Source organism: Gopherus evgoodei, chromosome 11, assembly GCF_007399415.2.
Source record: "Gopherus evgoodei ecotype Sinaloan lineage chromosome 11, rGopEvg1_v1.p, whole genome shotgun sequence".
In the NCBI taxonomy this organism is placed as follows: domain Eukaryota; kingdom Metazoa; phylum Chordata; order Testudines; family Testudinidae; genus Gopherus; species Gopherus evgoodei.
In genome coordinates this window covers 9,836,629-9,863,394 of record NC_044332.1, presented here as the reverse complement: position 1 = coordinate 9,863,394, position 26,766 = coordinate 9,836,629, and the positions used below count along the sequence as shown (strand labels likewise).

Sequence of the window (26,766 nt, the reverse complement as noted above, 5' to 3'; positions counted from 1 at the left end):
TGGCACATCGGAAAGTCCACGCTATGGAGACACCCTACACCTGCTCTGAGTGTGGGAAAAGATTTAGTGGGAGCTCAATCCTCACCATACATCAGAGAATCCACACAGGAGTGAGAACCTTCACATGCCCCGAGTGCAAGAAAAGCTTTCTAAACCGACCAAACCTCATCACACATCAGAGAATCCACACAGGAGAGAGGCCCTTCCCATGCCCCAAGGGCAAAAAAAGCTTTCTAAACCGACCAAACCTCATCACACATCAGAGAATCCACACAGGAGAGAGCCCCTTCCCATGCCCCGAGTGCAAGAAAAGCTTTCTAAACCGACCAAACCTCATCACACATCAGAGAAGCCACACAGGAGAGAGACCCTTCCCATGCCCTAAATGCAGGAAAAGCTTCAGCCAGAGCTCACACCTCATCACACATGAGAAAATCCACACAAGAGAGCGACCCTACACGTACTCTGGAGGTGGGACAAGCTTCAAACACAGGTCAAACCTGATGGCACATCGGAGAGTCCACACTGGGAAGACACCCTACACCTGCTCTGAGTGTGGGGAAAGATTTAGTGACACCTCAACCCTCATCAAACATCAGAGAATCCACATGGGAGAGAGAGACCACACACATGCGCTGAACGAGGGGAAAGCTTTAGTTGGAGCTCAGCTTTTAGCAGACATAAGAGAATCCACACCAGCGAGTAATGCTATAAATATCTTGACAATGGCAGGTCAAACATTTTTTGTAAAATACATTAGCGAATTCCCACACACTTCGCACCAATTTCTTCAGTGTGATCTCTCAGCTCCACATGAGCTGTCTGCCTCTGTCTTCTGCCCCTCACCCTTCTTTGGGGTGATTCCCATCATCCTTTATCAACTTCTTTGTCTGATATCACCTGGGAGTGTGTCCCCCTCCTGCCAGAAATATCTATCAGCACCATGTCCAGGAGATAGTGTTTACCTTGATTACCTACACTGAGCTAAAAACTGCCTGTGCTTTGTCTCCACTGGGAGGTACGTGGCGGTAGTAGCTCAGCATAGCAATCTTTTGCAGTGCAGACATAACCCAGGTACAGTGGCTGGGGTTAGCTTTCCTCTTGACCTGAGCTCACCTCCATCATTCTTCCTAGTCTAGACAAACCCCAAGCATCACATTGATACTATTCCCCCATTACAAAGTGATTGTTAGTCACCGAGTTCCCCTTTGGGGACAGATTGTCTCAATCCTTGTTGTTCTCACCTTGCTCAGGGTTGTGCTGGACAGAAGTATTTTTTCTACCATTTTCCTCAATTAAAATAGATTGAAATAGAACAAAGAGCAGGAGCAGGGCAGGAAAAATGTGTCATTTCAGCCTCTGTGACACCCGAAAAAAGACAGGGTGAATCAAAAGGATTCCCTCCTTCCCCATAATGCCCCCTTGCCCCAGCAGTATTAACTTCCGTGTAAGCCACAATAGCATTTATCCTCCCCACATTCTACCCCTGCACCTCCCAAAGTGTCATGTGATGTCACGTTCTGAGCACTCCCTGTGCTTAGGTGACACACTTTGAACCTAAATCTGACTCATTGGGGCTAGATGTGAAAGTGTCACTGACCTGGAGGGGGGATTTGAATGGTCCCAAACACAGAGTAGTCATTCTGTGCTTCCAGCTCTTGGCAATGCTACTTCTGGGCTTTTTCCTGCTGAGCTGGGATTGTTGCAGATGGGAAGGTTGACTGCTTTCCCCCCTTGATGAAGCTAAATCTTTTGAAAATAACATGCCTCAACAATAATGAGGTGGCACAGAGTGAAGCGAGTCTGAATGGATCAGAGGAGAACACAAAGGGAGAGTCTGTTTTCATTTTGAGTTATCAGATATAAGCTGCTCTGGAATTTCATTTTAGATGATGCTGAAAGTGCCTTCCACCCCTCTGTGTTGTGGGTTTTTCTTTCCTGAAAGCAGTTTGGTTTCACAATTGGATATTGCCTTTGTTTGATTGAATGTACCTCAGATTTATTGGGGACTTTTAGACGTGACCATTTGCTCAAATGATAATATCTTATTTTATTTGTGTCTTTTCCCCACCCCTCTATGATGACATGGAGGAAGTTCAATGCAGTTCAGCCAGCAGGAAACAATATTCGAAGCTGTTCAGCACGCTCCCAAGGAACCCGAACCATTTAAAAATGTTTACTCAGAAAGGGTGAACAATGGTATACCACAAATTGTGCAGCTAAAACAGAAGTAACTGCACACAACCACACTTGTGGGTGTGTTATAAATTAAAAACAAGAGATGTCCAATAACTAGGTGTGACCAGAGTTCAGGGGCAGGGGGCACACTGAGATTGCTCAATTTGGGCAAACTGCAAAGAATAGTTAGATTCACCAAGCCAGCAACAAAACAGCTTCCACAATACCTTACTGCTTACACAGAAGCCAAAACTCAGTTCCGTCCAAGCAACTCAGCCTGGGGCTCCCTCTCAGACAGCCAAGTCAAATATGATGAGGATTATTGAAAATCTTGTTCATCATATAAAATGTTCTACCAGCTCCAAAGGATCGGACACATTACCCACCAAGTTAATGAATATTTCAGCTCTTATCCAAATACATGCTTACAGCCAATTCTTTTTAACTAAACTAAAATTTATTAAAACAGAAGAGAGAGTTACTGATTAAAAGATCATTTTACATACAGGTACTAACACAGTTCTTAGTTCAGTTTCATAGTAGAGATAGTGAGCTTTAGTGTTGCAAGGAGTCCTTTAAGAATTAGTCCCTAAGTTCTGTCCAATATGCAAATACTCAATATCAGGGCGGTCCAGATGGGACTGGAGCTCTCAGTTTTACAAATCGAACTGCCCCTGACTGAAGCTTAAGCAGATCTGAGATGAAAGGATCAGGGCCCAAGAGTTTTTATAGAGATTTTTTGCAGCCTCTTGACAGCACCCGTCCTTGTGTGAACAATAGGCTTTTGAAGCAACCTTTATTTCCTAAGCATCATCGGTAATTAGTTACACGGATTAACATAAGGCAGTTGCTCATCTCCCATTATTTGCAGGTGATTTGCTATATACTTCAAAGAGAAATTGAGACAGTGATATCACTATATTTACAGTTCATTTACATGTTCATATTTTCTTTTGATCTCTGAATTAACAGAATACACGATAGACAGGAACTGTTTGATTAAATATTGTTAGAATAGCTGTAAACACACAAAAGCACAAACATTATCTATCAATATGTCTCAAAGTTGAATCTGGCTTAATTAGCCTGCAAGCTGCTTAACCCTTTCTAGCCCTATGTCTCACTAGGCTTAATTAATCAATTATTATTAAACAAAGATGAATACAGCAAGGAAGAGTCCCGACATTACCTGTCACTCTGGAAGACAGGCTTGTGGAGCGCACTCTGTCTTAAAGATTCTGTGCTTCTCCTTCCTGCATTTGTACCTAACCGGGGGAGTTTCACCATTTTCCCCATATCACTTTATCTACTAGATCTTTGTTTTCCATTTTCCCTGACATTTTTTTTTTTACATACAGTAATTGTTACACCTTCCTTGTAGGGGATATGCTGTAAGTTTCAACATGGCATATATTTTATGATTTGAGTTATGCAGTCCCCACACATTAAACAAAAGCAGAGAGGCATGGATACAAGACAATTTAGTTTTGAACATTCCAGGCTTAGCATTATTTGTTTTTCTGCTAGCCCTGAAATTATAACACTTCAGTTCTCTCCTTCTGTAACCTAAATAAAAAAGCATTTTAGAAGATCTTAACATGAGGACAAATCAGGAAACGTGATGTTATAGACAGTATAATGTTAATATTGCCTATACTATTAATATTGGCTAGCATTGTAGAAGTTACAGAATTTCTCTCACCTAACTTCATCTATAGTGTAGTCGCCAGGTATAGCCCAATAGCTAGAAGCTGTTGTATTTATGTGTATTTTACAAGCTTTTTGTATCTTAGTGTTTGCTAAGCTTGTATTCTCCAGCACAGATATAAAGGAGAAGTTCGTACAAAGGTCACAGCATCTACCTACCATACAGTTTCAGAGGATGTAACGTGAACATAAAGGACTTCAAATATAATATATTTTACAAATGCACTATTGACTACTTTCTTATTTTGATTATATAACACTGCTTTTCCACTTAAGTTCACTTCTATAATCAATCGCATTTTTATCAGTTATCACACTTTTAATCTTTTGTTTATAAAAAATGATTTCCCAATATATCTTATCCAGACAAACTGGTATTTTGTAATTAAACAATTACTTCCCTGAATAATAGTAGGTAAGGAAATTACATTCCAGAATAATAGTTCCATGTTAGAACTCAGGTTTCAGTAAAATTCTGTTCTTACATGGTAGCTGTCATTACAACATGTCATTACTGCCAGAATTTCACGACCTGGGTGTTCTTCTTCGAGTGATTGCTCATATCCATTCCAGTTAGGTGTGTGTGCCGCGCGTGCACGTCTGCCGGAAACTTTTTACCCTAGCAACTCCAGTGGGCCGGCAGGTCGCCCCTAGAGTGGCGCCGCCATGGCGCTCGATATATACCCCTGCCGGCCCGTCCACTCCTCAGTTCCTTCTTACCGCCGTGTCGGTTGCTGGAACTGTGGAGTGCGGCTTGCTGTCCTCCACGTCCCTAGCTCTCCTTCGTTACTGTCAATAGTTGTAGTTGTAAATAGTTTTTAAAACAGTTTAAAGTTGTATAGTAATTAGTAGTCATTGTACATAGTTTATAGAACTTATTTGCGGGTTGGGCCGTTGCCCTTCCCGGCGCCCGGCACCGGGCCCATGTCTGGTTCGCCGGGCTTCAAGCAGTGCTCGGCCTGCAAGAAGCCGATGCCAACTAGCGATCCCCATGACGCGTGCCTGAAGTGCCTCGGGGAATCGCATATTGCCGATAAGTGTCGCATCTGCAAGGCTTTTAAGCCTCGAACAAAGAAAGAGAGAGACCAAAGACTGCAAACTCTCCTGATGGAAGCGGCACTGAATCCGGTACCGTCAGCGCAGCCTGCCACCTCTACACCGGCACCAGACCGCGCTGACACCGGAAAGACACCCCGGCACTGTCCATCCCCGGTACCGGGACCCGATCAAAGACCCTCGACGTCTGCGACACCATCTCGGCAGGCTCGAGTGGAGCGCCCGGCACCTACCTCAGCCACGGCACCGCCTGCAGGGTTGCCGTTGACTCCGGGCCCGGAAGGTCCGTCGAGTCCGGCCCCTCCTAGCTCCCCCTTAAGATCTGGGGTCGAGCTATTAGTCCCGTCCACGCCGGAGACCTTCGCTTCGGCACAGGACTTGATAGCTCTGACTGAGCCATCCCAGCCTCAACCCCCGGTACCCCCGGTGCAGGTCATCTCCAGAGGCAAGCCAACGTTGAGAGCGCTGTCTCCGGAATCCAGGCATCGATCGCTTTTGAGGCCCCGACAACGTGGACGCCCACGCTCTCGGCGCCGCTCGCAGTCCTGGCACCGCTCCCCTAGGTCGTACCGGTCGCACTCGCGGTGCAGGTCAACGTCTGCACGGTCCCGGTCTGGCTCTTCTCGTCACTGGCACCGGGACTCTAGGAGCCGTTCGTGTCAGCGATCAACTCCCCGGTCGACCTCCCGGCACCGTGTCGGTGGCAGGTCCCGGTCCCCAGCGCCATCCTGGCACCGAGCTGGAGGCAGATCGCGGTCCCGATCCCGGCACCGAGCTGGAGGCAGGTTCAGGTCCCGATCCCGGCACCGAGCTGGAGGCAGGTCCCGGTCCCGATACCGAGCTGGAGGCAGGTCCTGGTCCCGATCCCGGCACCGAGTACCAGACCGATCTCGGTCCCGGTCCCGGCACCGGTATGACTCCCGGTACCGATCCTCGGCACCGAGAAGATCGTCATTGTCGGGACTGAGAGATGCCTATCAGCCGAGTTCGGCACTTCCATGGCCTTCGAGGCAGCCATCTGTCTTCTCTCAGGCGGACATCGTTTATACGCTGGGCCCGGACAGACACGTGGCCCTTTTACAGGACCCTCCTCCTCAGGACCAAGGGCCACAGCAGTGGGGGTTTTGGACTCCCTGGGTGTACCATCAAGCCCAGGGTCCACCACATATTTCTCCCCTGCCTGCGGCGGAGCGCAGACCACCAGAGGCAATGCTGTCTCACCCCCCTCCCTCTCCGGAAGGCGAGGACAGGTCCAGCCACAAGGACCCAGAGCTCCCTCCGGAGCCGGAGGTGAGGGCCCAGATGGAGCCCCCTGTGGACGCTCTGCTGCCAGGGGTCTCCTCGTCATCTTCCCTGATGAGGCAGTGGCAGGCACCTCGTACTCCAGCCCTCCCCCTCTCGACCTCAGGGCACATCAGGACCTCCTCAGGCGTGTGGCGCAAAACTTGAATCTACAGGCGGAGGAGGTCTCTGAGATCGAGGATCCTGTGGTGAGCATCCTCTCCGCAGATGCTCCCACCAGAATTGCCCTGCCTTTCATTAGGACCATTCAGGCTAACGCCACCACTATCTGGCAGTCACCGGCCTCCATCCCTCCTGCTCCACGAGGCGTGGAGAGAAAGTACATGGCCCCCTCCAAGGGCTATGAATACCTACACGTCCACCCGACACCGTGCTCCCTCGTGGTACAGTCGGTGAACGAGAGGGAGCGCCATGGACAAGAGGCCCCAGCACCCAAATCTAAGGAGCCGAGGCGGATGGACCTCCTAGGCCGTAAGGTCTATTCGGTGGGGGCACTACAGCTCAGGGTCTCCAAACAACAGGCCCTCCTTAGCCGCTACTCCTTTAACTCCTGGGTAGCGGTGGACAAGTTTAAGGAGCTGTTGTCGCAGGAGGCACGTCAAGAATTTGCGGCTATTCTTGACGAGGGCAAGAAAGTTGCAAGGACCTCGCTGCAGGCCTCATTGGATGCTGCAGACTCGGCCGCTCGGACCCTTGCCTCAGGGGTTACGATGCACCGCATATCCTGGCTTCAGGTTTCTGGCCTTCCACCGGAGCTCCAGTATACCATCCAGGACCTCCCCTTCGAAGGCCAGGGCCTGTTTTCAGACAAGACAGACCCCAGGCTAAAAAGCCTTAAAGACAATCGGGTCATCATGCGCTCTTTGGGGATGCACATGCCCGTGACGCAGCGCAGACCCTTCCGGCCGCAGAACCAGCAGCAACAACGCCGGCCGTATCCCCAGTTCCGCCCATGGCAGGACCTTAATAGGCACCGGGGCAGGAACAGTAGGTGCAGACAGTCGGGTGGCCAAGGGGGGCAGAACCAGGGCTCCTCCAAGGCCCCTCCGGGACCCAAGCCTTCATTTTGAAGGTGCACCCGAGGGCGCAGTACCAGTTTCCCCTTCAGATCCTTCCCCACAGTTTTCCAACCGTCTTTCGTTTTTCCTCCAGGCGTGGACCCGAATAACATCAGACCGTTGGGTCTTACACACTGTACAGGCCGGTTACCACCTGCAGTTTTCATCGTCCCCCCCCTCCCACCCCCCACCCTCGTCCCTCTTCAGGGACCCCTCTCACGAGCAATTCCTTCGTCAGGAGGTACAGACGCTCCTTGACAAGGGAGCCATAGAGGAGGTTCCAGAGAGCGAGACGGGCAAGGGGTTTTATTCCCGATACTTTCTGATCCGCAAGGCCAAGGGAGGCCTCAGGCCTATCCTCGACCTGCGAGAACTCAACAAGTATATGGTGAAGTTGAAGTTCCGCATGGTATCCCTGGGGATCATCATCCCATCGCTGGATCCTGGAGACTGGTACGCCGCCCTCGACATGCAGGACGCTTACTTCCATATCGCCATATTTCCACAGCACAGGCATTTCCTTCGCTCTGTGGTCGACCACCAGCATTATCAATTTGCGGTCCTCCCATTTGGCCTTTCTACGGCCCCGAGGGTATTCACGAAATGCATGGCAGTCGTCATTGCACATCTTCGGCGCAGCTGCATTCACATGTTCCCCTACCTCGACGACTGGTTGGTCCGAGGCACATCAGAACTGCAGGTCCACGACCACGTCCACAGGATCAGCAACCTCTTTGCTGCCCTAGGCCTCATTGTCAACGTGGACAAGTCCACTCTGCTCCCCACGCAGAGGATAGAGTTCATCGGGGCCGTTCTGGACTCTACCCTGGCCAGGGCCTTGCTACCATTGCCCAGGTTCCAGTCGCTATCGGCCATCATTCTGCGCTTGCAGGCGGCCCCCCTGACCTCCATAAGAACATGTCTGACCTTCCTGGGCCATATGGTGGCCTGTACGTTTGTGACAGCGTATGCTTGACTCCGCATGAGGCCCCTCCAATCTTGGCTCATTGCACAGTACCGGCCGGCCAGACATTCATTAGACACAGTTGTCACTGTCCCCCAGGGGGTACTGGACTCCCTCCAGTGGTGGCTAGACCAGTCCGTCGTCTGTGCAGGGCTCCCGTTCCATCCATCCCAACCCTCGGCATCCCTGACGACGGACGCCTCAGATCTGGGCTGGGGGGCGCACAGCGGAACCCTGAGGACACACGTCCTGTGGTCCCCTCAGGAACTGGACCTCCACATCAACATACGGGAGTTGAGAGCGGTCCGTCTTGCTTGTCAAGCGTTCATCCATCACCTTCAAGGTCGCTGTGTCGCAGTGTTCACCGACAACACGATGACCATGTACTATATCAACAAGCAGGGCGGCACGAGATCCTCTCCCCTATGTCAGGAGGCGATGCGGCTCTGGGAATTTTGTATAGCCCATGCCATTCACCTCTCGGCCTCCTACCTCCCTGGAGTACGAAACACAGTGGCGGATCGCCTGAGCAGATCCTTCCGCTCACACGAGTGGTCGCTTCACCCGGACGTCGCCCTCTCACTCTTCCAGAGGTGAGGTCGTCCCCGAATGGACCTCTTCGTGTCCAGGGGAACAGGAAATGCCAGGCATTCTGCTCCTTTCAGGGTCGGGAGCCCGGGTCATTAACAGACGCCTTCCTTATCCCATGGGCGACCCATCTGTTTTACGTGTTCCCTCCGTTTCCACTGGTCCACAAGGTCCTTCTCAAGGTGCGCAGGGACAGGGCTCGTGATTCTGATAGCTTCAGCGTGGCCCAGGCATCATTGGTACCCCATGTTGCTGGACCTCTCAATAACCAACCCAGTTTCCCTGCCCCTTCACCTGGATCTGATCACCCAGGACCACGACAGGCTCTGTCACCCGAACCTTCGGTCTCTGCACCTCATGGCGTGCTTCCTGCGTGGCTGACCAGCTCCAAGTTACGCTGCTCTACCCCGGTTCGGGAGGTTCTCCTGGGCAGTAGGAAGCCTTCCACTAGAGCTACGTACTCAGCAAAGTGGAAGCGTTTTTCCTGTTGGTACTCGGAGAGGGGTTTTCTCCCTATGGAGGTTTCCATCGCCAATATTCTGGACTACATCTGGTCCCTCAAGGACCAGGGTCTGGCGATATCGTCCCTTCGGGTTCACCTAGCGGCTATCTCCACCTTTCATCCGGGAGGAGATGGCCATTCTGTCTTCTCCCACCCTATGGTGGCGAGATTCCTGAAGGGGCTGGAACGTCTCTACCCACAGGTCCGTCCCCCTGCCCCTTCATGGGATCTCAACCTCGTTCTGACTCGGCTCATGGGCCCTCCTTTTGAGCCGTTAGCAACTTGCTCCCTGCTCTACCTCTCCTGGAAGACCACCTTTCTAGTGGCCATCACCTCAGCAAAACGGGTGTTGGAACTCCGGGCCCTCATGGTAGATCCCCCGTATACGGTCTTCCATAAGGACAAAGCGCAGCTGAGACCGCACCCTGCCTTTCTCCCCAAGGTGGTCTCAGCCTTTCAGTTAACCAGGAGATCTTCCTCCCTGTCTTTTTCCCAAAGCCCCATTCGTCCCGCAGGGAGCAACAACCCCACTCGCTGGATGTCCGTCAGGCACTAGCGTTTTATGTGGAGAGGACCAAACCGTTCCGTAAGTCCCCCCAGCTCTTCGTGGCGGGAGCGGACTGTGTCAAGGGCCTTCCTATTTCCTCGCAGAGGATATCCTCATGGGTAAGGTCCTGTATCAGGACCTGTTATGACTTGGCTCACATCCCTACAGGCTGTGTGACTGCACACTCTACCAGGGCGCAGGCGTCATCGCTGCTTTCCTCGCCCGCATGCCGATCCAAGAGATCTGTAGGGCGGCGACCTGGTCATCGGTCCACACCTTTGCTTCCCATTACGCCCTGGTCCAGCAGTCCAGAGATGATGCGGCCTTCGGCTCTGCAGTGCTCCATGCCACGACTTCTCACTCTGACCCCACCGCCTAGGTAAGGCTTGGGATTCACCTAACTGGAATGGATATGAGCAATCACTAGAAGAAGAAAAGACGGTTACTCACCTTTGTAACTGTTGTTCTTCGAGGTGTGTTGCTCACATCCATTCCACACCCGTCCTCCTTCCCCACTGTCAGAGTAGCCGGCAAGAAGGAACTGAGGAGAGGGCGGGCCGGCAGGGATATATATTGGGCGCCATGGCGGCACCACTCTAGGGGGTGACCTGCCGGCCCACTGGAGTTGCTAGGGTAAAAAGTTTCCGGCAGACGTGCACGCACGGCGCGCACACTTAACTGGAATGGATATGAGCAACACATCTCGAAGAACAACAGTTACAAAGGTGAGTAACCGTCTTTTTCCACTTGCGTTTAGCTTAGCTAAAGAGTATGCGGACTCAGTTTGCTCAAGACAGATTGCAAAGCGCTCTGGTCCAGTTCTGTCAGCTAGTGTTATGGGTTTTAATGTAGTTTGGTCACCATGCTGTTATTCACTTGGCAATAGGGCAGTATAGTTTCAGATGATCTGGGAAGTGTATTCCCCAGCCAGTGACTTGGAACTTGGCAAAAAGCCCAGGGATTTGGGTCCAAAGCAACTGTGGTCCAGGCCCTATGGGAGGTGACTGCTGAAGACATTTCCTTCCAAATCAGGTGTGCGCTGTCTATTGGGGAAGTTGGGAAAAGCGCAGACATCTTTGTCTTCCAGGAATAGCAAGAGTCAGGCTAACTCTTCTGTTTAATAACACAAGACTTTAATGCAGGGCCTGGGTGAGTGGGAAGAAACTGCGAGGTTATTTTGACCTTGTGTTAGATAAGAATAGAACACAGACCGTAGCAGAAATTGCTGAGCAAAGTAAGATATCAGGAAGGAATATGTATAAACAAAATGCAGCTGCTGATCATTACTGTATGTAACAAAAGGTATAAATGCTTGCCTGAATTGTGTATCTGGGGGATACCTGCTTAGGTAGGGGAATCCCTGCCCGTGTGCACTCTCCCAACCAATTGCAGTTGCTCATAATAAAGCCAGCTCTGGCTTGTTGCTTTAAACTCAGAGCGAGGACTTTGTTTTCTTTCACACTATTATTTGGGAAGCCCAATCCCTATCTCTGTAGAGATGGAGAACATGGAAGTGGCCCTTTTGATGAGCTCATCCCTTGTAGATGCAGCAAATGTGTATAAAATGAACTCCGTGTTGAATATGAGACCGCTGCAGAATTACACCTGTTTTTAATAAATACCTCACCTTTAATGGGTGACAGGGATTCTAACCCAGGCCTGGATTTAGTCCCTATCCTAGATCTGTGCCACCAGGTTAAATAAACAAACTGGGCATCTTTGCCCAGCCATTCCTCACTATCACTACTGACATTTGCTGTGGTTTGGTAAGAATCCTACCACAGAGCAGTGTCCAGTTACCCTGCCCAAGGCCTAGAAGCACACAAGAACTCAGGTAGAAATAGCAGGTACCCTGTCATAAACAGATGGTAAAGGGTTAATGTCTCTTTTACCTGTAAAGGGTTACGCAGCTCAGTGAACCTGGCTGACACCTGACCAGAGGACCAATGGGAGGACAAGATACTTTCAAATCTTGGTGGAGGGAAGTCTTTGTTTGTGTTGTTTGTTTTCTTCGTTGTTCACTCTTGGGGCTAAGAGGGACCAGATGTACATCCAGGTGTTCCCAATCTTTCTGAATGAGTCTCTCATGTTTCAAAATTGTAAGTATAGCCAGGCAAGGCGGATTAGTCTTATGTTTATTTTCTTAACTTGTAAACGTGTCTTTTGCTGGAACGATTTTTACCTCTGTTTGCTGTAACTTTGAATCTCGGGCTGGGTGGTGGGAGGGGAAGTCCCTCTAGGCTATATGAATCTGAGTACCCTGTAAACATTTTCCATTCTGATTTTACAGAGATAAAAATGATCTTTTCTTTCTTTAATTAAAAGCTTTCTTTTTAAGAACCTGATTGATTTTTCCTTGTTTTGGAATCCAAGGGATTGAGTCTAAACTCACCAGGGATTGGTGGGGGGAAAAGGAAGGGAATGATTAATTCCTCTTTGTTTTAAGATCCAAGGAGTTTGGATCTGTGTAGCTTCCCAAGGAAACCCAGGGAGGGGAAAGTCTGGGGGGGGGAAGGAGGTGGGATGGTCTATTTCTCCTTGTTTTAAGACCCAAGGGGTTTGAGTCTTGGGTTCCCCAGGGAAAGTTTTGGGGGAACAGAAGTGTGCCAAACACTATATTTTTGGCTGGTGGCAGCGTACCAGATTTAAGCTAGTAATTAAGCTTAAAAGTGATCATGCAGGTCCCCACTTTTTGGACGCTAAAGTTCAAAGTGGGGAAAAACCCTTGACATACCCATTGGTTGATTTTCACCCCACATATGGAAATTGTGACGACCTATGGCCCAGCTAAACTATTTTTAGGACACTGCTCCTTAGTTCAGGGGCATTCATTCTGGTGCCAAAGGATGCTGTGGTTAAATTCAGAACAATTGTCCTTTGCTTTTTGCATCCAAAGTTTCATGAGGAAAAGAGAGAAACAGTTGGTGCCTTCTGAGGACATTACTTCCCCACGGATCCCCATCTGATGGCCTTTTTAGCACTTCCATGCTGTGCAAGCGATGATGGACTGAATGTGTCAGACTCCAAGTTCAAACTGCAGGATACAGGAATGTTGAGTCTATGCTTTTGTTGCTTAGATTTGCTCTTCTGTCTCACACGTTTGTATCACTTCTTCACCTCCTGCTGCTCTGACAGATTAGAAAATGTGAAAATAGAATATAGGGTGTTTTTTGTGATGCAAATCTTTCCACCTAGTGTGACAACCCTTCCACCACTGCAATTTAAGCCCAGGCTTAGCGGGACTCAAGTCAGATGTCCCATGATAAGAAACCCTGGGCTTCAGTGTCTGCATTGTATTTCAATCCTATGTTAGACTTTTCTAACCTGTGCTGCAACCTAGCTCTCTGGCATCCACCCAGCAGTGCGCAGACCTTAGTCAAAGTAACCATATCCTAGAGTCCCTTGTGCACAACCCCCTCCAAATCTGGATGATCTAGCACTAGGAGTGTGATGCACTGTGGGAAAATTTACTGCCCAGCTCTTTGTCATCTGGGGAAGGGCTTTGGTGGGGGAGAGGGTTGAAGTCAAATCCTGTTTTGTTTGATGTCTCCAGCACTTATAATCATTTGTTCCCACCTTTCCCCATTCCTCTTTGGGGTTTCCTTTCTCCCCAGCACAGGGAGTGACCTATGTCTGGATTCTCTTTCTCCTTCCAGGTGATGGGATGGTGAGTGAGAATGAGGAGGAGAATCCACAGCAGGAAGATGCTGAGCAAGTAGATAAACGTGGGACATTAGTCGGAAGAGCCAAAGAGAAAGCTTCCTGGAGTTATGGAGAGGCAAACGCCTGTGAGAGTCAGTACAGGCCAGAGAAAAGGTTCAATAGTGGCTCAGACATTATTAGACATGAAAGAATCAACACAAGAGAGAGACCTTACAAATGTCTAGAGTGCAGGAAAAGCTTCAGTCAGAGCACACACCTTATCACACATCAGAGACTCCACAGAGACGAGCGACCCTACACATGTTCTGAGTGTGGGAAAAGCTTCAAACACAGCTCACACCTGGTGGCACATCCAAGAGGCCACACTGGGGAGACACTGTACACATGCTTTAAGTGCAGGAAAAGCTTCCGTCTGAGCTCACACCTCAACACACATCAAAAAATTCACACAGGAGAGAAACACTTCACATTCCCTAAGTGCGGGAAAAGCTTCAAACGAAGCTCAAGCCTCATCTCACATCAGAGAGTCCACACTGGAGAGAGACCCTCTACTGCTCTAAGTGTGGGAAAAGCCTCAGCCAGCGCTCCCATCTTATCCAACATCAGAGAATACACACAAGAGAGAGCTCCTTCTCATGCCCCGAGTGTGGGAAAAGCTTCAAACACAGGTCAAACCGAATGAATCATCGGAGAGTTCACACTGGAGAGAGACTGTACAGGTGCGCTAAGTGCGGGGAAAGCTTCTGCCCACGCTCACACCTTATGTCACATCAGAGAATCCACACATGCGACAGCCTTCACATGCCCTGAGTTTTAGACAGAGCTCAGCTTTTCTTAGACGTAAGAGAACCCACACACGTGAGTAATTTCATAAATGTTTTGACAAGGGCCCAAAGATTTTTTGTAAAATACATTAGCGAATTCCCACACAGTTCGCACCATTTTCTTCGGTGTGGTCTCTCAGCTCCACGCGAATTGCCTGCCTCTGTCTTTTTCTCCTCACCCTTTGGGGTGATTCCCATCCTTTATCAACTCCTTTAGACTGGAGACAGCAGACATTTCTAAACTTCAACGTAATCCCAGGCTTAGTGGGTCTTGAGTCGGATGACCTCTGTGAAGAAATTCTGGGCTTGAGTGTCTGCACTGTATTTTAACCCTATGTTAGACACTTCTAACCTGTGCTGGCACCTAGGGCTCTGGTGTCCACACAGCAGTGCGCAGGTCCGAGTGAAAGTAACCACATCTTAGAATCCCTTGTTCCCTTTCCCCCCACAAATTGGGGTCACTCTAGTTCCATGACTGTGGGAAAAATTACTGCCCACCTTGCTTGTTATTGAGAAGCATCTTGCTTTGCAAAAGGCTTTATTGGTTCGCTCTCCTTTGCACACCCAGGAGACTCTCTGATAGTGTGCTTACAGATCCATAGTCAGAAGAGAATGGGTTAATGCTGACCTGAGCTGCTGCCATTTGTAATGGAGGGTGGGGGGGACGTCTTCCATATTCAATAGAGTGGATTCCAGATTGTTGGGTAGAGCATAGGCGCCAACTTTTCCAGGTGCCAGTGGGTGCTCACCCCCGGCCCCATCCCACCTCCACCCCACCCTGTCCCTGTCTTGCTTCCATCCCAACCTCTTCCCCAAAGTCCCTGCCCCAATACCGCCCATTCCCTGCCCCCATTGGACCCCTTCCCCAAATCCCTGCCCTGGCCCCACCTCTTCCCCGTGTGCACCACGTTCCCCCTCTTCCCCCTCCCTCCCAGCACTTGCCACCATGAAACAGCTGTTTTGTGGCAGGAAGCACTGGGAGGGAGGGGGGAGAAGTGGAGCTGTGGCACGTTCAGGGGAGGACACGGGGCGGAGAGGAAGGGAGTTGGGGAAGGGGAGCTGCACCCACCAATTTTTCCTCAGGGGTGCTCCAGCCCCGGAGCACCCCCAGAGTCGGTGCCTGTGGTAAAGAGGACTAAGGAATTTGTCCCATAGAATTATGGGATACTTCCAGCTGACCCCTGGGACTGCAGTGAAGCAGGGCTGCATCTACACTGCAAAGCAGTGGGGCTCAGCTTAATTTGAGCTTGGGCCTTCCAGCCCTGCAGGGTCCAAGGACCCTGGGTCCAAGCCCTGGGTTAGTGCAATTGCAGTGTAGATGCAAAAGGGCTTAGGCTTCAGCCTGGGCTCAATCACGGTCTTATGCTTCAGCATAGACACACCTCAGAGATAACTCTAGGAAATGGAAGGCACCTGTGTTAGTGGGGAACAGAGCATTACATGGGGCTCACGGTGGAAATGAGGATTGAGAGAAAACTAACCAATATGATAAGATTTTGTAATCTTTGAATATGTTGTTACCAGTGATAATGGAATAAAAAATTGAAGTTAATTATTACAGAATAAGAGGCTGATTATGTGATAACTTGTAGTATTATAATATAATTCTGGTTATTTTGTGGTTAGGGCTGGGTTAATTTTGGTATTTTTTGCATCAGTATTATAGGAAATGGTGGCTAATTCTGAAAAGTTATTTAATGTAATTAAGCAGTGCTGAAATAAAACCTCACTCCAAAAGCCTTGAGAGAAGTAGCGTATAGGAGAATAGACTCCCAATATAGACTTTAATTACTTCTATTTCAAATGGAGTTTATGTTGATCAGCTTTAAAATAGGGCTGTTAAACAATAACAGAATACCATTTATTTAAATATTTTTGATGTTTTCAACATTTTCAAATCATAACACAGAATACAAAGTGTACAGTGCTCACTTTATATTTATTTTTATTACAAATATTTGCACTGTAAAAAACAAAAGAAATAGTATTTTTCAGTTCACCTAACAAGTACTGTAGTGCAACCTCTTTATCACGAAAGTTGAGCACACAAATGTAGAATTATGTACAAAAAATAACAGCATTCAAAAACAAAACAATATAAAACTTTAGAGCCTATAAGTCCACTCAGTCCTATTTCTTGTTCAGCCAATCACTTAGATAAACAAGTTTGTTTACATTTGCAGGGGATAATGCTGCCTGCCTCTTGTTTATAATATCACCTGAAAGTGAGAAAAGGTGTTTGCATGGCACTGTTATATCTAGCATCGCAAGATATTTACATGCCAGATGTACTAAATATTCATATGTCCCTTCATGCTTCAACTGCCATTCCAGGGGACACATCTCCATGCTGATAACGGGTTCTGCTTGATAACAATCCAGAGCACTGTGGACTAACGCATGTTCATTTTCATCATCTGAGTCAGATGCTAACAGCAGAAGGTTGATTTTCTTTTCTGGTGATTTGGGTTCTGTAGTTTCCGCATTGGAGTGTTGCTCTTTTAACACCTCTGAAAGCATGTGCCACACCTCTGTCACTCTCAGATTTTGGAAGGCACTTCAGATTCTTAAACTTTGGGTCGAGTGCTGTATTTATCTTTAGAAATCTCACATTGGTACCTTCTTTGCATTTTGTCAAATCTACCATGAAAGTGTTTTTAAATCAAACATTTCCTGGGTTGTCATCCGAGACTGCAATAAAATATGACAGAATGTGAGTAAAACAGAGCAGGAGACATACAATTCTCCTGCAAGGAGTTCAGTCACAATTTAATTAATGCATTTTTTTTGACGCGCGTCATCAGCATGGAAGCGTGTCCTCTGGAATGGAGGCTGAAGCATGAAGGGACATACAAATGTTTAGCATATCTGGCACATAAATACCTTGCAATGCCAGATACAACAGTGCCATGTGAACACCTGTTCTCACTCACCTTCAAATGACATTGCAAGTAAGAATCTGGCAGCATTATCTTCTATAAATGTAAATAAACTTGTTTGTCTTAGTGACTGGCTGAATAAGAAGCAGGACTGAGTGGACTTGTAGGCTCTGTAAAGTTTTACATTGTTTTAGTTTTGAGTGCAGTCATGCAAAAAAAAAACCCACTGCATTTTTAAGTTGCACTTTCATGATACAGAGTGCATTACAGTACTTGTATGAGGTGAATTGAAAAATACTATTTCTTTTATCAGAGGGGTAGCCGTGTTAGTCTGGATCTGTAAAAGCAGCAAAGAGTCCTGTGGCACCTTATAGACTAACAGACGTTTTGGAGCATGAGCTTTCGTGGGTGAATACCCACTTCGTCGGATGAATGCATCTGAGGAAGTGGGTATTCACCCACGAAAGCTCATGCTCCAAAGCGTCTGTTAGTCTATAAGGTGCCACTGGATTCTTTGCTGCTTTTATTTCTTTTATCATTTTTACAGTGCAAATATTTGTAATAAAAATAATATAAAATGAGCAGTGTGCACTTTGTATTCTGCGTTGTAATTGAAATCAATATATTTGAAAATGTAGGAAAATATCCAAAAATCTTCAATACATTTAAATTGGTATTCTATTGTTTCACAGAGCAATTTAAACTGCTATTAATTGCGATTAATTTGTTTGATTTAATCACGTGAGTTAACTGTGATTAATCAACAGCCCTACTTTAAAATAAACGTTCTGGGTTTGCTTCTGTGGCAGGGCAGCCCTCAGCCCAGCCGTGTGGGCAGCAGGAGGCATCCCCAGGGCAGGAGCTGGGGGATCGCTGCCCCAGCAGCTCAACTGGTGCCGGAGGGGAGAGCGGCCACTCCCTGGAGGCTCCTTGCAACACAGAGGCTGAGTGCTCCTCCAGTGCAGGTGAGGAGCCCCCCTGGGCATGGAGAGGAGCAAGGAGCCATTAACACCCAGTCGCTCTGTCAGAGTCATTGGGGGGATCCCAGCCCAGGGGTCTGGCCTGAGCCACGTAAGCCCAGTGACGTCAGTGGGAGTCGCAGAGCCACCCCCTGCAGTGGGGCATGGGGGGAGCTGCTGGGAAGTGGGTCCCTGATGCTTTGGGGCAACTCCCAGGGAGGAAGGGACAGTGAAGGGCCCCATCTGCCATGGGGCCATAAAGCTGAGGGGTCTGTGGGAGGGGCAGTGTGGGGATCTCTCTGCCATAGGGCTCTGGGGCTGGGGGGTCTGTGGGAGGGGCAGTGTGGGGATCTCTCTGCCATGGGGCCCTGGTGCTGAGAGGTGTGTGGGAGGGGCAGTGTGGGGATCTCTCTGCCATGGGGCCCTGAGGCTGAGGGGTCTGTGGGAGGGGCAGTGTGGGGATCTCTCTGCCATGGGGCTGAGGGGTCTGTGGGAGGGGCAGTGTGGGGATCTCTCTGCCATGGGGCTGAGGGGTCTGTGGGAGGGGCAGTGTGGGGATCTCTCTGCCATGGTGCCCTGGGGCTGAGGGGTCTGTGAGAGGGGCAGTGTGGGGATCTCTCTGCAATGGGGCTGAGGGGTCTGTGGGAGGGGCAGTGTGGGGATCTCTCTGCCATAGGGCCCTGGGGCTGAGGGGTCTGTGGGAGGGGCAGTGTGGGGATCTCTCTGCCATGGGGCCCTGGGGCTGAGGGGTCTGTGGGATGGGCAGTGTGGGGATCTCTCTGCCCTGGGGCTGAGGGGTCTGTGGGAGGGGCAGTGTGGGGATCTCTCTGCCATAGGGCCCTGTGGCTAAGGGATCTGTGGGAGGGGCAGTGTGGGGATCTCTCTGCTATGGGGCTGAGGGGTCTGTGGGAGGGGCAGTGTGGGGATCTCTCTGCTATGGGGCTGAGGGGTCTGTGGGAGGGGCAGTGTGGGGATCTCTCTGCCATGGGGCCCTGGGGCTGAGGGGTCTGTGGGAGGGGCAGTGTGGGGATCTCTCTGCCATGGGGCTGAGGGGTCTGTGGGAGGGGCAGTGTGGGGATCTCTCTGCCATGGGGCTGAGGGGTCTGTGGGAGGGGCAGTGTGGGGATCTCTCTGCCATGGGGCCCTGGTGCTGAGGGGTCTGTGGGAGGGGCAGGGTGGGGATCTCTCTGCCATGGGGCCCTGAGGCTGAGGGGTCTGTGGGAGGGGCAGTGTGGGGATCTCTCTGCCATGGGGCCCTGAGGCTGAGGGGTCTGTGGGAGGGGCAGTGTGGGGATCTCTCCGCCTTGGGTGCTTACATGGGAGGGGGAAACATTAAATCTTCTTTCCTCACCACACTCATCCTTCCTCTTCCTCCTCACAGCTGCAGCAAGAGTCCCCCTGCAGAGGGGTCCCACGGAACAGAGAGTGGAAGACGCTAGCACAGGGGCCTCAGCTAGCAACCAGAGGGGAGCACTGAGATGAAATGTTCAGCCACCTCTGTGGTGGAAAGGGTCTCTGAGGCTCAGGGCAGGAGGCTATCAACCCTCAGGGACCTGCTCTGACTCTTGCACTCACAGCTCTCCAGGGCCTACTGCAGAGGGGCACAATCCGGGGGGTGGGGAAGAGCTCACAGGTGACAACAGTTGTGCTGCACAAGGCACCTGCGAGGTCAGAGGTGCACGGCACCCCTGCCATGCAGAGATGCACAGCGTCCCTGCCATCCAGAGACCTGAACTGCCCTCCACACCAACCACATCAATCCTCCAAAATCCCAACCCGGCCTGGCCTCTCCCCCCCTCCTCTCTGGGACACTCAGTGCTTGGAGAGAAAGCTGGCAGCCACCACGCAAGGAGATTGTCTGCACACGGGGATCTCGCTCACCGTTCTCCCTCACTCTCAAGAGGGGACACAGCACAGACCGGTCAAACCCCATCGCCCACAAATGTAATTAATGCAAATCTACATGGGTTTATGGAAACTAGATCCTGCCAAACTAACTTGATATCTTTTTTAATGAGATTATAAGTATGCTTGATAAAGGTAATAGCATTGATGTCATTTATTTAGACATCTGGAAGGCATTTGACTTGGAACCTCACTACACTGATTAAAGAACTAGAACAATATACAATTAAAATGGCCTGGTTAAGCGGACTACAAGTTTCCGTCACTGTATCAGGGAATCATCGTCAAGCTGGTGTGTTTCCATTGGGGTCCCACAGGGATCATTTCTTGGCCCTATGCTATTTAACATCTTTATCAATGACCCAGAAAAATATCTAAAATCATCTCCGATGAAGTTTGCAGATGACACAAAAATTAGGTGAGTGGTGAAAAATAAAGAGGAGAGGTCACTGAGTCAGAGCAAGCTAGATTGCTTGGTGAAATGGATGCAAGCAAGGAACATGCTTTTCAGACAGCTAAAAGTAAAGACATACATCTTTATAGAGGAGGTATCTGAGCCTCTAGCTATTATCTTTAGGAAATCATGGGAGATGGGGGAGATTCCAGAAGACTGGAAGGGGGCAAATATAGTGCCCATCTATAAAAAGGGAAATAAAAACAACCCAGGAAACTACAGACCAGTTAGTTTAACTTCTGTGCCAGGGAAAATAATGGAGCAGATAATTAAAGAAATCATCTGCAAACACTTGGAAGGTGGTAAGGTGATAGGGAATAGCCAGCATGGATTTGTAAAGAACAAATCGTGTCAAACTAATCTGATAGCATTCTTTGATAGGATAACGAGCCTTGTGGATAAGGGAGAAGCGGTGGATGTGATATACCTAGACTTTAGTAAGGCATTTGATACAGTCTCGCATGATATTCTTATAGATAAACTAGGAAAGTACAATTTAGATGGGGCTACTATAAGGTGGGTGCACAACTGGCTGGATAACCGTACTCAGAGAGTAGTTATTAATGGCTCCCAATCCTGCTGGAAAGGTATAACAAGGGGGTTCCGCAGGGGTCTGTTTTGGGACCGGCTCTGTTCAATATCTTCATCAACGATTTAGATGTTGGCATAGAAAGTATGCTTATTAAGTTTGTGGACGATACCAAACTGGGAGGGATTGCAACTGCTTTGGAGGACAGGGTCAAAATTCAAAACAATCTGGACAAATTGGAGAAATGGTCTGAGGTAAACAGGATGAAGTTCAATTAACATAAATGCAAAGTGCTCCACTTAGGAAGGAACAATCAGTTTCACACATACAGAATGGGAGGAGACTGTCTAGGAAGGAGTATGGCAGAAAGAGATCTAGCGGTCATAGTGGACCACGAGCTTAATATGAGTCAACAGTGTGATACTGTTGCAAAAAAAGCAAATGTGATTCTGGGATGCATTAACAGGTGTGTTGTAAACAAGACATGAGAAGTCATTCTTCTGCTTTACTCTGCGCTGGATAGGCCTCAACTGAAGTATTGTGTCCAGTTCTGGGCACTGCATTTCAAGAAAGATGTGGAGAAACTGGAGAGGGTCCAGAGAAGAGCAACGAGAATGATTAAAGGTCTTGAGAACATGACCTATGAAGGAAGGCTGAAGAAATTGGGTTTGTTTAGTTTGGAAAAGAGAAGACTGAGAGGGGACATGATAGCAGTTTTCAGGTATCTAAAAGGGTGTCATCAGGAGGAGGGAGAAAACTTGTTCACCTTAGCCTCCAATGATAGAACGAGAAGCAGTGGGGTTAAACTACAGCAAGGGAGATTTAGGTTAGACATTAGAAAAAAGTTCCTAACTGTCAGGGTAGTTAAACACTGGAATAGATTGCCTAGGGAAGTTGTGGAATCTCCATCTCTGGAGATATTTAAGAGTAGGTTAGATAAATGTCTATTAGGGATGGTCTAGACAGCATTTGGTCCTGCCATGAGGGCAGGGGACTGGACTCGATGACCTCTCGAGGTCCCTTCCAGTACTAGAGTCTATGAGTCTCTCTGGGAACAAAGACTGCAGGCCATAGTTACACAATGGGGGACTCTATCCTGGGAAGCAGAGACTCTGAAAAAGATTTGGGGGCCATGGCGGATAATCAGCTGAGCATGAGCTCTCACTGTGATGCTGTTGCCAAAAGAGCTAATGAAATTCTGGGATGCATAAACAGGGGAATCCTGAGTGGGAGTAGAGGGGTTATTTTCTCTATTTGGCAATCACTGCTGCCATACTGTTTCCAGTTCTGGTGCCTACAATTCAAGAAGGACGTTTATAAATTGGAGAGAGTTCAGAGAAGAGCCACAAGAATGCTTAAAAGATTAGAAAACATGCCTTATAGTGACAGACTCATGGCACCCAATGTATTTAACTTACCGTCAGGGTTCCCCCCTCACTCTGAACTGTGGGGTACAGATGTGGGGACCTGCACGAAAGACTCCCTAAGCTTATTTTTACCAGCTTAGATTAAAAATTTTTTCCTTAGTAGTGCTTCCACCACTAAGTGATTTAAACATTCAGGGAGGGCCACTTGGAGCTCTACCTTCCCCAAATGTCCCCCCAAGCTCCTACACCCCCTTTCCTGGGGAAGGCTGGAGAATAATATCATCACCAACTGGTGCAGGTGAACACAGACCCAAACCATTGGATCTTAAGAACAATGAAAAATCAATCGGGTTCTTAAAAGAAGAATTTTAATTAAAGAAAAGGTAAAAGAATCACTTCTGTAAAATCAGGATAAGTACTTTACAGAATAACAAAAGACTCAAAAACACAGAGGATTCCCCTCTAGGCAAAACCTTAAAGTTACAAAAACGGGATAAAGCTCCCTCTTGGCACAGGGAAAATTCACAAGCTAAAACAAAAGGTAATCTAACATTTCTTTTCTGCTATTACTTACTATTTCTGCAAGACTAGATGCTTAGTTCAGATATAGTTTAGGGGGATGTATTTTCCCCCACCCTGTTTCCCTTTCCCCCAGATTTGAAAGTATCTTCTCCCCATATAGGTCCTTTTGGTTAGGTGTCACTCACGTTACCTGAGCTTCTTAACCTTTTACAGGTAAAAGAGGAATTAACCCTTTACAGGGTAAAGAGGGATTTTATAGCTGTATGTTTATGACACAAAGAGAAGATTAAGGGATGACTTGATCACAATCTGTAAGTACCTACATGGGAAACAAATATTTCATAATGGGCTCATGAATCTAGCAGAGAACGGTCTAACATGAGTCAGTGCCTGGCAGTGGACACTAGACAAAAATCAGACTGGATAGGAGGTGTAATATTTTTAATGATGAGAGTAACCAACCATTGGAACAATTTACCGAAGGTGGTGATAGATTCTCCATCACTGACAATGTTTAAATTTAAATTAGATGTTTTTCTAACAGCTCTGCTCTAGGAGTGATTTTGGAGAAGTTCTCCAGCCTGTGCTATACAGGAGGTCGGACTGGATAATCGCTATTTGCCCCTTCTCACCTTAGAATTTATGAATCTCTGTATCTAGCTAAGTATGGGCTGTAGAAGGTGTGTTATGAGGTTGTGTTACATGGAAACATTTGTTCCCATATCTCATACTGATTTCTCTTTGAATCTCTATTCTTTCTTAAAGAAATGTCCATGTATTTTCTAATTGAACTCAAGAACTCTGCATAACACAGGAGAGGTGGGTTGAGGTAAAACTGCAACCTCTGGGAACAGTTTCTGAGATTTCTATGCGTATCCAGTGATCTGGGGCAGGATACCACAGGGGGCACTATAAGGGATTTGGGTGCTGGGGTGCATTTGTTTTCAGCCTGCAAGAAAAAGACAGGGTTTCCCCTGACAAATGATCAGATTGGCCTATAAATCATGAGAGTTTTTTCCAAAATAAACCTTTTTTTTAAAAATTTGCCTTCGGGCTTTTGAGCCTTTAGGGTGTGTGACTGGTTCCCCCAGGTACCACCTGGAACTGGTATACCAGTGAGCCTGCCTAATCCACCAGCTCAGGCTCCCTTTACACTGTACTGCTGTGATAAGCTCCTAACCCCCTCCCGCACACACAGGTAGAGACACACCCAGCTACAACTACACACATACGCTGGGATCAGCTCTGCATGGGAAGACTCAGCTAAGAAGCTGCCCAGTTACTCAAGTGCAACTCCCCTGCCCCTCCCTGCTCCAAGGGTAAATCCAAAGTTATACCGTTGTGAGCTGCACAGGGAACTGGACAGTGCAAGCTCATCAAATTTGCCCTCTCCCTCAAAGTGGAGAAGAATATATACAGCTTCCTGCCCCAAGTAATGACTCCCACCCACACTGGTTTTAGACAAAACCAGAATGAGTTTATTAACCACAAAAGGTAGATTTTAAGTGATAATAAGGGATAGCAAATGGATCAAAGATTACCCAGCAAATCAAACAAAAACAATCTAAGCTTAATATACTAAAGAAATTGGATGAGTAGCAAATTCTTACCCTGACAGATGATTAGCCTGGGTTCTGCCCTTCTCCCCCTGCTCAGTCCTCGCTTCTCAGCCATTTCCAGCAATCTTCTTGGGCAGGAAGTCACTGAAGATCCATGATGATGGTCACTCTCCTGCCTTAAATAGCTTTTGAATACGGCAGGAATCCTTTGTCCCTAGTTTTAGTTCCCACCCCTTTCAATGGAAAAACATTAGTATTCCAAGATGGAGTCCAGTACCAGGTGACTTGATCACCTGTTCTGATAGGCAGGGCCATCCATAGCTATTCTGGGGCCATATGCAGCTCCCCCACTGAGGGGATTGTTGGGCCCCAGGCCTCCATGTGTGGGGGCCGGGCTGGCTTGGGGAGCAGGCGGGAATAACCCCCCAGCACTCACCAGCGGCACAGCTGGGACCGGGTTGCTGCACTTCCCAGGGGCGGGAAGAGGTGGGAGAGGAAGCAGGAAGAGGTGGGGCTGGGGCCCTGGGGAAGAGGCAGGGCAGAGGTTGGAGTAGCATGCAACTGCGCAGGGCACCAGGAAATTTGCTGGTGTCCTACACAGCTGTGTACCTTGCATATGGGTAAGGACAGCCCTGCCGATAGGGCTATAGCAGCCATGACGGAGAGGCTGCTTGGAGCATCCTCAGGAAGGTTCCCTGTTGGGAGATTAGCATCTTCTAAGACCTATTGTTCTCTCTAATGGCCCTTCCCAGCAAGGCATCTGGACTGAGTGCATTCTACCTACTGGGCATTCCCCGTGTACACACATTTGTAATCGATGTATAGACAATATGCCTAAATCAGATACCAAAATGATACATGCATGAATTGGATAATCATATTCAGTGAATCATAACCTTTTCAATATCTTACATGACCTATCTTGCATAAAATACACATTTATGCCATAATCTTATCACGATAATCTTACGATGATGAACACAGGGCATAATGCCACAGGATGTACTGGCTTCACACCCCCAAACTTTTCTCTATTGAATGAAATCTAAGAATCTCTTGTATTAGGATTCTAGCAGCCGAGGCTTTAACGAAAACATCACAGACCTGAAGCCATGCTATAAAATCATAAGAGTTGGCAACACTTGTGTATCAGAGACAGTCTGGTAACTGAGTACCTTAAATATATACTGACAACGATCTCTTTTGTATTAACCATAATGTAGCTCAGTGTGAAATCCATTTCAGACTCCACACGATGAGGCTCTAGTTAAATAAGGATCCTACATGGCGATGACACAGCACCACTGCAGGGGAACAGCTATTCATGCAACAGGCCATGTTGGTGCCCTGGGGCAGCTGGGTCTAACAGGGAAGAAAGCACCTCCACCAGCTAACTGCTTCAGCTGGGTTGGGCACCTATCCAGAACAGAAGTAAAGCTCCTCCTTAGATCACTATGGCTTTGTCTACACTGGAACTTTGTTGAAAAAACTTTTGTCATTCAGGGGTGTTAAAAAAACACCACCACACCTAAATGACAAAAGTTGAACTGATGAAAAGTGCCGGTGTAAACAGCGCTATGTCGGCATAAGAGCTCCCCTGCCAACAACCCTAACGCCATTTGTTGGGGGTGGAAGTTTTCTGTAGGCAGGAGAGTGCTCTCTTGCTGACAAACAGCAGCACAGTTGTGTTGCTAAAAGGTGCAAAGTGAAGACAAAGCCACATTCAGCAGATCAGAGAGACCCCAAGCTGGAGTCAATTGGAGTTGGAAGCATGCTGCCCTCCTGGGAGTCACTGGCCAAGGGCGTTCAACAGTCCTGGGGAGATTGCTGTAATCTGACCCTCCACTGCAGCATCCCCAACCCCTACAGCAACTCCAGGCCAGGCATATGCAGCAGGTTTAATAGGTCAAGGAAGGCTAAGCCTCCCCTGGCACAGCTGCCACCGACCTGCCACTGGACACCTGGCGGCCCCACCTGGGTTCCACCTCTCACCATGATTGCTCCGCCTCTTCCCCAAGGCCCCTACTCCCCTGGCACAGCTGCCACCCCCCACCCACCGAGATCCCTGCTGCCTGTCAAGTCCCTCCTCACCCCCGTTCCCCCACGAGACTCCCCCCGCCAAGTCCCTCCTCAGCCCCCTCCCCAGAAGCTGGTGGGGTCTCAGCTCCGGCTAGCGGCCTGGGCTGGTGCTCAGGCTGGCCAG

The 26,766-nt window shown here is 48.6% G+C and overlaps 1 protein-coding gene and 1 pseudogene across 1 annotated transcript in view; one reads left to right on the top strand and one right to left on the bottom strand.

Annotated features, from left to right (window-relative positions):
• LOC115659454 (butyrophilin subfamily 1 member A1-like) overlaps window positions 1–26,564 on the bottom strand; it is a 151,661-nt gene extending 125,097 nt beyond the window's left edge. Inside the window, exon 1 of the mRNA XM_030579618.1 lies at window positions 24,615–26,564. The gene's annotated coding sequence lies outside the window, so the exon portion shown is untranslated. The remainder of the gene's footprint in view (window positions 1–24,614) is intronic.
• LOC115659823 lies at window positions 24–14,568 on the top strand (annotated as a pseudogene).
• Window positions 26,565–26,766: the final 202 nt, after the last annotated feature.